The sequence below is a fragment of the Mercenaria mercenaria genome, chromosome 3, assembly GCF_021730395.1.
Source record: "Mercenaria mercenaria strain notata chromosome 3, MADL_Memer_1, whole genome shotgun sequence".
In the NCBI taxonomy this organism is placed as follows: domain Eukaryota; kingdom Metazoa; phylum Mollusca; class Bivalvia; order Venerida; family Veneridae; genus Mercenaria; species Mercenaria mercenaria.
Genome location: NC_069363.1, coordinates 72,778,193 through 72,790,792, shown reverse-complemented (window position 1 = coordinate 72,790,792; position 12,600 = coordinate 72,778,193). Strand labels below are relative to the sequence as shown.

At 34.8% G+C, this 12,600-nt stretch overlaps 2 protein-coding genes across 2 annotated transcripts in view; both read left to right on the top strand.

The window, feature by feature from the left end:
* Window positions 1–12,600, top strand: part of LOC123524418 (trifunctional enzyme subunit beta, mitochondrial-like) — a 150,832-nt gene that overhangs the window by 51,471 nt on the left and 86,761 nt on the right. The gene's annotated exons all lie outside the window — the stretch shown is intronic.
* The window catches only part of LOC123525693 (ATPase family AAA domain-containing protein 2-like), a 67,143-nt gene that overhangs the window by 2,097 nt on the left and 52,446 nt on the right, over window positions 1–12,600 (top strand). The window contains exon 2 of the mRNA XM_053538876.1: window positions 9,347–9,451. The gene's annotated coding sequence lies outside the window, so the exon portion shown is untranslated. The remainder of the gene's footprint in view (window positions 1–9,346; window positions 9,452–12,600) is intronic.

The window sequence follows — 12,600 nt, the reverse complement described above, 5'->3', positions numbered from 1 at the left end:
TTAGGGGTTCAAGTTGCCTTTAAACAAAAAATTAAAATGATGATAAAAAATTTTAAAAACTGTTTAAAGAAAAGTTGTAATTATGTTATTTTGAAGAATTAAAATTTTAAAATTAATTTTATATTGAATATATTTTTTTAGAAAAAAATTGAAAAATTATAAAGTGAAATAAAAAGGATTATGCATTAAATAATTTTTTTATTCATAATTTTATTGTTAAATTTTTTAGTGAAATTTTACTCCCCAAAAATTATTCATTTAAAATTAATTATCAAAAAACACATCCCTTTAATCATTTTTGATTGCAATTATCATATTTTTTTTTACTTGTAAATTTTTTTAAAAAAATTTTGCTATTTTTATTGAATTTTTTAAGAATAAAAATGTTATAAGTCAATTTATAAACATGGTTTTGTTTTAAAAAAATGTCCTTGAGTTTTCCAACAAACTCTTATAATATTTATAGCTCAGTGGAAAAAAATTGCATTCATTCAACATCTTATCAAAAATAGCCAAATTGTTTTAATTCCCAAAAAGTGTAATTCCGAAACCTTTTTCAGAGTTAAGCAATTTGAAATGTTTTAGCCTAAACAAAGTTTAATGTAGTGGGACATATTTAATGTTTAATATAAAAATATAGATACTGAAGAAGCTTTTATTATTATCATTTTTACACCAGAACTTCTAACATACAAGATATGTTTAATGGGAAATGGGGTTTCTTCAAAATGAAACAAATTTCAATTTTGTAGGGTTCGTAAATTCCCTTTTATTTTCGTAGACTCAGAAATTTTCAAATTTTTTAGGTGGGCCCTCAGTAATATGGTTTTTAAATATTTCCTTGTAATTTTTATATAATGAAATAAAGAAGAAAGTAATAATCATTTTTAAAGAAAAAAAAATTACAAAAATTTTCTTTTTTTATCATTTCGATCCGTTTGTTATATCTACCTTTTTATTTTAAATTATGTGATGATAATCTAAAATTTTTTTTAAAGCAAATTCGAAACTTTTTTCTTCATTATAATCAGTACTTTTCAAAATTAAATTTGGGGTTCGAATTGTCGAAAAAAAAAAGTAAATTTAAAGAAAAAAATGTTGGGTATTTTAAAAAATTTAATTTATTTGAATAAAGGGGTAAAAAGAAAAGTTGTTTGTTTCCGGGGACCCGATACCCATTTTTTACCGCCGACCCCAAAATTTTTTAGCGGTAAGACGGGCCATTTTTTAAATAAATATATTTTTATTTTTATAGCTCTTTGCAGAATGGATACTCCACCCTCGGGCGAGTTTTTTTTTCGTGGTAACTTTTCCAAATTTGGGAAAATTTCTCAGGAAAAAACCCGGGTTGATGGAAAATTTACCCCCGAAACGTAAAAATACAAAACGGTGCTGGTAAAATTTTCCCTTCCACAAGACGTGCGCCCCATCGAATATCTAATTTTTTATCGCGGTTACTTTTTACCCAAAAAAGGGCAAAGTGCATTTTTTTAAATAATGCTTTAAATTTTCAACAGTTAGAACTAATCAGTTTTGGTTTTTAACAATTTTTTAAAAAGTATCACAGGAATTAGGCAAAAAAATTTTTAAAAAAAGAAAATTTTCATTAATGTTTTGTAAAATTTTTAACAGCGCGATCTTTGATTATTTACTTTTTTCTTAAAGTAAATAAACGGTACATACTTATGGTAATAAAATTTAGACTTTTGACCAGAATGTACAAAAAACACAATTAAAAAATCTTAAATAATGAAAAAGCGGCAGCAATTTAAATACATGGAGTAAAACGATTTTTGGCAAACAGATTTCTGTTAGCACGGCAGAATAGGTTACGTGACCTCGTGAACGTAAATAGAAATGTGGTTTAAAAATAAAGCAGTAATGATGTTGTTGCTGATTTTAGTAAATTTTAAATTATTCAATTGTACATGTATTTTTTGACACAACACTTTGTTAGATATTCTTTTCAAACAATAATGTAAAATTCCTTGAGGGCAAATAGGTCACAGAGGTAGGCTATCATCGTTCACTGTTTGACACATTTACATGTCAGTTTATTCGGGATATTGCACATTCGCTTTTAAAAAAAGATAAAGAAAAAACTTTTTTATTGATTTCGTCTCAACAATTTAAGGAATCGAGAAAGTACGATTAGACAGTGATGTGTCACATGGCGCGAAAACATGACGTAATGCCATGACAATCTCGGGCAACTATACCGCTTTGATCTCCACTTCAGATGCCATAATAACCGACACACTTCTTTAAGCTCTTTGAGGGGGTGTTAATTGATGATGAAAACAAGGCTAATTACTTAGTTTATCATCAGAATAATTACCGATAATTGTTAATTGTTTTTTTTTTCACTTTCAACACGGGTCGACATCGGGTGGATGATGATTATTGTGTCCATATTTTGGGACACTTTACAAAATAATTATTTTTCGGGATAACAGATTGCTAGTCTTCCCTTTTAATTATTTTTAGAAATAAGCCCTGTTTCTTTGAGTCAATTGAAGTTATGACGTTTGGAGGTCCACTAAAGTCTGAGCAGGTCTACTAGATTTCAGCAGTTGGTGGACCTGCTGAAAAAAGTTAAGGTCGAGGCCTGCAGAGGCTTGAAAAGTCAGGTTTTAGATGGGATTTATAGTAGTAGTAAGACGTTGAACAACCACTTGCAGCTTTAATAATTCACAATTTGGGCATACCAGTCAAAACTTCATTGTCTGGCATTTCCAGTTAATCCAGAATTTTAGATTGGGGTAGGGGGTGATGGTATTAATCTCAATGCAGATCAAAGATGCAAATCATATTCCTGGCCAGTGTGGTTTTACTTGGTTTTAGTTTGAAATATAAGTGTTGGTTGTTGAATAATATTCAATATTAAAATTATATTATTTACAGAGAGAATCCACAGCAAGATTTCATTCAAGTTTCACGTTTAATTAAATATAAACCATGTTCTCCGCAAGTAATTGCCAACTTCTCCACATGAATTAGCGGCGGAGAATGAATGATATAGGACACAACGATCCTATGACCACGTGATCCGTAGATCGACTGCTCTACCTTGAGCTAATCGGATGGGCTTATAAATCTGGAAATGAAAAAACAACAACAACAAAACGCAAACATGTAAAGCAAATATTTATTTCATAATTTTTAAATACACAATCAAACGGCATTTTATATTGCTAAAACATCATCAAAGTCATTGTACATCCGGGTGTAAATCAAACATGACAATAGGATGCATGTTCATAAGGTTTATAATCTCCCTGTTTGAAACTACGGTAGTGTTACATGCAGGTTAAAAAAAAAAAAAAAAAAAATGCCTACCTACCTACCCTATTTTTTTTGGCCATGTCACTGGAAACAAACAACTTTTTTTTTTAGGCCTAACTGAATGCAATGTTTGAATGGGAAAATAGCTGATAATATTTTTTTCCTGGCCATGTAAAGAAAGTAGTTGAAAACATAGCTTCTGCGGGGTAAAAACCCTTGTCTATGGAGTAGTTATATTAGTATGATTTTTCCATAATTATGACTCTAGGATTCAAAAATAAGTCATTAAACTTAATCCACTCATGTGCCGGACCCCTTTGGTCATGACGTATTTCCGACCGGGGACTGCTGAACTGGAAGTGTCCTCAGTTTTGATTTGCCCATCAAATTAGTTGAAATTACTGCCTTATCAGTTGTGAGCTGAAATGATTCCACGGTCAGAACTCTTTGAGTCAGATTGCAGTGTTTTTTTCCACTGATTGGGGAATGGGACCGGAGCCTTTACAATTGGGAAATATGCGTAGTAAAACACCTAAATTGGGAATTGTCAAAAGTCATAGTTTCTATTAAAATGTCACACTTAGGAAAACAAGAGCACCGCCTTGCGGGTGCTGACGCTCATCTGATTTTTTTTGTATAATAGAAAAATTGTCCTTCCCATGATTTTCTAAGTCCATAAAGGGCCATAATTCTTGCAAAAAGCAGGATGGAGTTATGTCTCTTGATGTAGAGAGTCAGCTTATGATGGTGAACAACTGTTGCAAGTTTCAAAGCAATAGCTTGAATAGTTTAGGAGAAAAGCTGACCTAAACATAAAACTTAACCAATAAATCTGATATTTTCTAAGTCAAAAAGGGGCCATAATTCTTGCAAAAAGCAAGACAGAGTTACATTTCTTGTTGTACATGGTCAGCTTATGATGGTGAACAAGTGTTGCAAGTTTTAAAGAAATAGCTTTGCTAGTTTATGAGAAAAGCTGACCTAAACATAAAACTTAACCAGGAAATCTGATTTTCTAAGTCCAAAAGGGGCAATAATTCTTGAAAAAAGCAGGATGGAGTTACGTTTCTTGATGTACAGGGTCAGCTTATGATGGTGAACAAGTGTTGCAAGTTTCAAACTAATAGCTTTGATAGTTCAGGAGAAAAGTTGACCTAAACATAAAACTTAACCAAGAAATCTGATATTTTCTAAGTCCAAAAGGGGCCATAATTCTTGCAAAAAGCAGGATGGAGTTATGTTTCTCGCTGTCCAGCAGGGCTCTGGAAATTTTGATAACTCAATCGGTCCGAAACGAAAATCCTGACATCGGCGCTACCCCACCCAACGCATTCCCAATATTACATATTTTGTAAAACGTGATAGGGTAAAGAAATAAGCATGTCATGCATTAAAACTGAGTTACCAGTCACCGCGCATTACCATACAATGAAGACAGTTATTCATTGTTATGTGTGATCGTTACTTTGTTTAAATTTCGATGTTTTTCCGAGATAATACGAGGCATTGACACCGTGTGCATAACTAGTCTAAAAGCCAACGCACGTTACTTCGATACTGTATACACGGCAGATACTTTGTGATATTTCCTCATTCTTTGAGGGAATTCTATAAAATACAATGCGCCAAAGTGAGTTACACGACACATATTCTCTGCTAAACAGCCTCAGTATTTAAAGAATACTCTGCCGCGGACCGAATGTGTACGTTATTTGAACGCTGAGATCGAATTTCCCGCATGGCATGTATAGTACCAAAACGTCACGCGGGTTGGCCACGGATATTTCATTTCACTTACGTTGTACTTCGATAAGCAACTACATTTTATAAAGTTATATGTTCTCTTCTGATGTAAACAAAATTTCATTTTGAAACGTTTTTTAAAAGACCGATTTGATAAACAGTGCCACTCCGGTTTTCTTTATCATTCGTGGTTGCCCGTCCATTTTTAGCTCATCTGATTTTTTTAAAAAAAATGATGAGTTATTGTCATCACTTGAGCGGTTGTCGGCGTCGGCGTTGCCTGGTTAAGTTTTATGTTTAGGTCAGCTTTTCTCCTAAACTATCAAAGCTATTGCTTTGAAACTTGGAATACTTGTTCACCATCATAAGCTGACCCTGTATAGCAAGAAACATAACTCCATCTTGCGTTTTGCAAGATTTATGGCCCCTTTTGTACTTAGAAAATATCAGATTTCTTGGTTAAGTTTTATGTTTAGGTCAACTTTTCTCCTAAACTATCAAAGCTTTTGCTTTGAAACTTGGAATACTTGTTCACCATCATAAGCAGACCCTGTACATCAAGAAACATAAGTCCATCTTGCTTTTTGCAAGAATTATTGCCCCTTTTGGACTTAGAAAATCAGTTTTCTTGGTTAAGTTTTATGTTTAGGTCAGCTTTTATCCTAAACTATCAAAGCTATTCCTTTAAAACTTGCAACACTTGTTCACCATCATAAGCTGACCCTGTACAGCAAGAAACATAACTCCATCCTGCTTTTTGCAAGATTTATGGCCCCTTTTGGACTTAGAAAATATCAGATTTCTTGGTTAAGTTTTATGTTTAGGTCAACTTTTTCTCTTAAACTATCAAAGCTATTGCTTTAAAACTTGCAACTCTTGTTCACCATCATAAGCTGACCCTGTACAGCAAGCAACATAACTCCATCCTGCTTTTTGCAATAATTATTGCCCCTTTTGGACTTAGAAAAATCATTTTCTTGGTTGAATATTATGTTTAAGTCAACTTTTCTCATAAACTATCAAAGCTATTGCTTTAAAACTTGCAACAGTTTTTCACCATCATAAGTGGACACTGTACATCAAGAAACATAACTCTATCCTGCTTTTTGCAAGAGTGATGGCCCTTTTTAGACTTAGAAAATCATGGGTAGGACAATATTTCTATTATACAAAAAAAATCAGATGAGCGTCAGCACCCGCAAGGCGGTGCTCTTGTTTTCTTTTTTGTACAGTCGGGTTGCAAAGACGATTTTCTGCATTTGTTTCAACTGGAGCCCCAACAAATGAATCATGTAATTTTTTCAAATCAAGTACTTATAAAAATTATTTTTATCGGTTTTCCATGTGATGTCTCATTAAATCAAAGACCTATAATGTACAATTATAGCTCTTTGATTAAATGCAGCGACCATTTGTTTGTTACCGTGATCAAACATAGCCTTTTGAAATAAACCATCCGTCGGATTCTAAATAAAAGAAGTGGATCCCCGTCGAAATGATTTGGATCCAGTCAGAAACGTTAGGAAACCAGTCAAAAATGTTTAATACACCGCAGTCGGCTGTCTGCAAACATTAAAGGATGTGCCGCGCGAGCACTGATTGCGTCACACGCTAATTACGGACCGATTATCAAAGTGACAATCAGAGCGACTGACACGTTTATTGGTTATCTGAAGGTGCGACTAACAATTTCCTACTTGGCAGGTGATCGTGTATTGAGATATCAGACCGAAATTTATAGTTTTCTCCATTTTTACGGGACCGATTTTTTTCGTTTTTTCACTTCACGAATCGGTCTGAAAAGTCAAAAACCGGTCCAAAACCGACAAACCGGCAAATTTCCGAAGCCCTGCTGTCCAGGGTCAGCTATTGATGGTGAACAAGTGTTCCAAGTTTCACCGATCAAGTGATGACAATAACTTTTTTCAAAAAATCAGATGAGCTAAAAATGGTCATAAATTTATCATTATGCAGTAAGCAAGCAATTGTCTTGTGTTTCAAGGTTTCAAAGTTACAGTCTTCTTTGAAAAAGTTAAAAAAAAGTGAGAAAAGTTTAACTTTGGGAATTTTAGCTTTGAAATTGGGAAAAAAACATACTATTTGTCATTGGGATTGGGGCCCAATCTCGGCCCCAGATTGGCCAGAAAATAAACACTGGATTGTTTTAGATATTTGTGACCGGCAATCCAACTGTCAAAACATTGAAGGACCAAAATAATGGAGCATTAATCACCGTACACCATGTAAAGTTTAAATCACCAGAAAATTGGTAATTTTGGAAATTATTCAATAATTGTTACACAGATCAATGAGGAATTAAATCTCCTTTGATACATATAAATTTATTTGAATTTATCTCATATTTGCAACAAAATCAGCATTTAAACCCAAATTGGCAGCAATGACAATTTCATTGGAAATTTCCTCCACTATCAGAAAAATAACTCAACCTAGGATCGCGTCAAATTAGTTGGACCACAGCACCAGAAGTATATAAACGTGACTAAGGATATAAAGATTTTGAGATAATTTGGGTGTCACGGTATCAGGGTGTCACGAAATTAACTCTACGGAATGAATATTATGAGTATTATAACTAAGTGTCTTAAGATCTTTTATTTGAGGTGACAATGTTATTCATTCAGTAGAGTTGATTCCCAGGGTTGCTAAAGCAAAAGATTGCCAGTATTTATTATATAGACCCGAGGTCTAAACCAGGAGTATATAACTATATATAAGGCAGTGGTCATGATGGTAGCATTCTTGTTGGTTAATATCATTGTATTACCAGCTGCGTATTACTATGTAAGAAAATTTAGTCAATAATATCGATGTGTTGGGACAGGACTCCTGTAATCCACTAGACCTGAAAACGCAAGAGTCCCAGGACCCTTGGGTCCAAATTTTGAAGGGTCCTTTTCCAAATTACAGGAGTCCTGTCCCAACATGTCGATATGATGGGACTAAATTTTCTTCTTATATAGTAATACATGTATGCAGCTGGTAATACAATAATATTAACCAAAAAATTTTGCTTTATTAATATTTATTTAATAATAAAAAACATAGGGCTTATTCAGTTGTAAGTAATAAACTATTACAAGAATGGTGGGTGGGGTTTGATGGCTTTGCATGTTATAATATCAAAAATGCTTCAAAATATTAGCTGCTTTAACAATTGTCATATTTTTCTTAAATGCAGACTTTTCAATGACTAATTATTAAGATTGCACTAGAAAATCTCATTAGAAAAGACAGATATGTCCGAAAATCACGGTCGCAAAAACAGGTGACAGATATGGAAAACGTAAGTTAAGACTTAAATTCTTGATAATATGCCTGTTTTTTTATTTATTTTCTTTCATCATAGCTATTCAAAACTTAAAATTTCTGCTTATTTAAAGCATTTCCCCCCTAAACTAAGACTCGGTAACAATAAAAAAAATGCTATATTGTTACTGCTGATCTGCTTATAATATCTTATCAGGTACACAAAATAATGATTATTATTATCAATTTTTTTTTATTCAGTAATCTAATTATCGCCAATTGACTGCCTAATCAAATAAAATTGTTGCAAATTTGCTCCCCTCTTTTCAATAACGGATGTTGTTTATTACACAGAACATCGATTTTTCACATCTTTTGATCCACAAACACTGTGTTGACATAGCTTACAAGCTATTGTTAATTAGACAAGTCCCGCCTTGCGATTGCCTGTCAATGGTAGTTTAACTCCGCCTTCCATACCTTACTGCTTACGCCACACATCATCATTAGTGTATGCGTGCTTTCAGTGTCCTTGAGTGTTTATTTGGAATTCACTAGTTATTTGTGGACACAGTTTTATTGCAGGAAATGAATAAGAGAAAGGATTATCAAAGGAAAATGCCCCCGGGTCCCGAGTGACGCACAGGCAAGTATCATGCCGGGTCCTTTGAGCGTCTTTCGAAAATTTTCCGGGTCAAATGGAACCCCTGAGTGGAACCCCTGATATGTAAGCTGAAGCTTCACACACTTGTCCATTGTCATGAGTGATATGCATTGTATACAGGTTCTATAACCCTGTTTTGCAATTTTACAAAATTATGCCCCTTTTTTCAACTTAAATATTCATTCAATTGACAAGGCTGTTGCATAGTTGAGCGTTGCTGTCCTCCGACACATCTTGTTTAGTTTAGGCCCTATACATGTGTACTTGCATAATTTTTCCCAACGGAAAGGCCCGAGTGTCAGACCCAAATGAGTAGGAAAAATAGTGGTATTTTCTTTTGTTTTAGTCTATTGAGAGTAATGTTTGATGAATTTTCTTTCAGGATGTAGAAGACAGTGATGATAGTGGAGTGGTAAATTTTCGCAGACCCAGCAGTCAGTTAGAGGAGGAACAGTTCCCAAAACGAAGTGCAAGGGCATCTGCCAAAAGGTGAAATTAACATGTAATTTTTTTTGTTAGGGGACAAGAAGATCTGTCGATCAATGAAATGACGTTTTAAATGACGATACCATTAACTCTTAGCATTCTTCAACTTCTGTTTTAGTTAAATTTCAATTTTATGTTGCTTACTGTTATTGGCCATTTATTTCTATTTATTCAAGTTTAGGAAGTCTGTATTACTGAAAACCCATCTAGATGAACTTTATTAAAAAGATTGAACCTTGAACGTGAGCTTTGTCTGTAAATTGAGTATAATAAAATGGACTTTGGCAAAACTTGATTTTTTCATAGCACTGAAAAGTGATGTTTAAAATTAACTCTAGTAGAGCTGTACCTATATGTATATTTGCCTATCTGCAGGGCTTTTTCCAAGTTTTTATACCCCCACCAAACATGTTTGAGGGGGGTATATAGGAGTCAGTTTTGTCGCGTCCCGTCCCGTCGCGTCCCAAAATCTATTATCTCAGTTATTATGTCTCCCCCAGGAGACATACTGTTTTTGCCCTGTCCGTCCGTCCGTACGTCACACTTCATTTCCGAGCAATAACTGGAGAACCATTTGACCTAGAACCTTCAAACTTCATAGGGTTGTAGGGCTGCTGGATTAGACGACTCCTATTGTTTTTGGGGTCACTCCGTCAAAGGTCAAGGTCACAGGGGCCCGAACATTGAAAACCATTTCCGGTCAGTAACTTGAGAACCACTTGACCCAGAATGTTGAAACTTCATAGGATGATTGGTCATGAAGCGTAGATGACCCCTATTGATTTTGGGGTCACTCTGTCAAAGGTCAAGGTCACAGGGGCCTGAACATTGAAAACCATTTCCAATCAATAACTAGAGAACCACTTGACCCAGAATATTGAAACTTCATAGGATGATTGTACATGCAGAGTAGATGACCCCTATCGATTTTGGGGTCACTCCATTAAAGGTCAAGGTCACAGGAGCCCGAACATTGAAAACCATTTCCGGTCAGTAACTTGAGAACCACTTGACCCAGAATGTTGAAACTTCATAGGATGATTGGTCATGAAGAGTAGATGACCCCAATTGATTTTGGGGTCACTCTGTCAAAGGTCAAGGTCACAGGGGCCTGAACATGGAAAACCATTTCCGATCAATAACTAGAGAACCACTTGACCCAGAATGTTGAAACTTCATAGGATGATTGTACATGCACAGTAAATGACCCCTATCGATTTTGGGGTCACTCCATTAAAGGTCAAGGTCACAGGGGCCTGAACATTGAAAACCATTTCCGGTCAGTAACTTGAGAACCACTTGACCCAGAATGTTGAAACTTAATAGGATGATTGGTCATGCAGATTAGATGACCTCTAACGATTTTGGGGTCACTCTGTGAAAGGTCAAGGTCACAGGGGCCTGAACATTGAAAACCATTTCCGGTCAGTAACTTGAGAACCACTTGACCCAGAATGATGAAATTTCATAGCAGGGGTCACACTGGGAAATTTTATCTCTGAGCCACTGCTTTTTCCGAAGATAAAATTATGAGGCCAACAACGGCGAAGCGCATAGCATTGACGTTCTTGTAGGACTACATTATATGTACCAAAGTACTCATACTACTCAAGAAATTAATGTAGTTATTACATATTTCTTAGTAACTCTTTAAAAAGCTATTTAGAAAATCAATTTGTGTTAATTTCTAAAATTATCGTTTTTATAAACATCTGCCATTTAATAAAAAAATTCTGAAAATCACATTTAAAATAAAGATGACAAAAAAGAAAAAAAAATTGTTTAAAAAAAAACAGTGTCTTATTTTGCACATTGCCTATAAGTGGGTGGGGTTCGATGCCTTCGCATGTTTTATTCTCGAAAAATACTTCAAAATAAGAGCTCGTTTTGCAACAGTTGTCATATTTTTCTTAAATGTAGACTTTTTATTAGATTGCACTAAAAAATCTCGTCAGAAATGACAGAAATATCCGAAAATCTCGGTCGCGAAAACGGGTGACAAATTCGGAAAACGTAAGTTGGAATTAAATATTTGATAAAATACCTATGTTTTGTTGCTTTTCTATCAACATAGCTATTCAATACTTACAATTTCTGCTTGTCTAAAGCATTTTTATTTGTTTTTGCCAAAACTAACCCTCGGCAATCATAGAAAATTTGTGTAACGGCTGACTGCTCATAAAATCGTATCAAGTGCACAAAATGATGATTATAATTATCCAGTTTGTTATTCAATAATCTAATTATCGCCAATTAACTGCCTGATCAAATAAAGAATTTGCAAATTGGCTCCCTCCCTTTCAATAACGGATGTTGTGTCTACACAGATTATCGATTTTTCACACCTTTTGGTTCGTAAAACTGGCAATATTCGTAGTTTTGCAGACAGACATAGCTTCGGGCCATTTTCGCCAATTAGAAAATTTCGGAGCCACATTTAATTTTTTGTCGCAAATGGCTCAAGTGGCGATCGACAGCATGACCCCTGCATAGGATGATTGGTCATACAGAGTAGATGACCCCTAATGATTTTAGGGTCACTCTGTTAAAGGTCAAGGCCACAGGGGCCTGGACATGGAAAACCATTTCCAATCAATAACTTGAGAACCTCTTGACCCAGAATGTTGAAACTTCATATGATGATTGTTCATGCAGAGTAAATGACCCCTATTGATTTTGGGGTCAGTCTATTAAAGGTCAAGGCCACAGTGGCCTGTTCATGTAAAATCATTTTTTGGAAATAACTGGAGATCCACTTGACCTACAATGTTGAAACTTAATAGGATGATTGGACTTGCAGAGTAGATGACCCCTATTTATTTTGAGGTCACTTGATCAAAGGTCAAGGTCACAGAAGCCTGAACAGTGACTTGAGAACCACTAGGCCAAGAGTGTTGAAATTTAGCGGGATGATTGGACATGCCAAGTAGGTGATCCCTATTGCAGCCAACCATCAGTGTCTCTTTGACTTTTGCTCCTGACCCCTATTGACTTCTTGCCTATAGGACTTTGCATTGGGGGAGACATGCGCTTTTTTACAAAAGCATTTTCTAGTTACCAAATGGATTTGATTCAAACTTAAAATACATGTTCCACCTTATCACCCACATCATGTGACACAAGGTGCATAACTCTTGACACCAAGTTTTCAT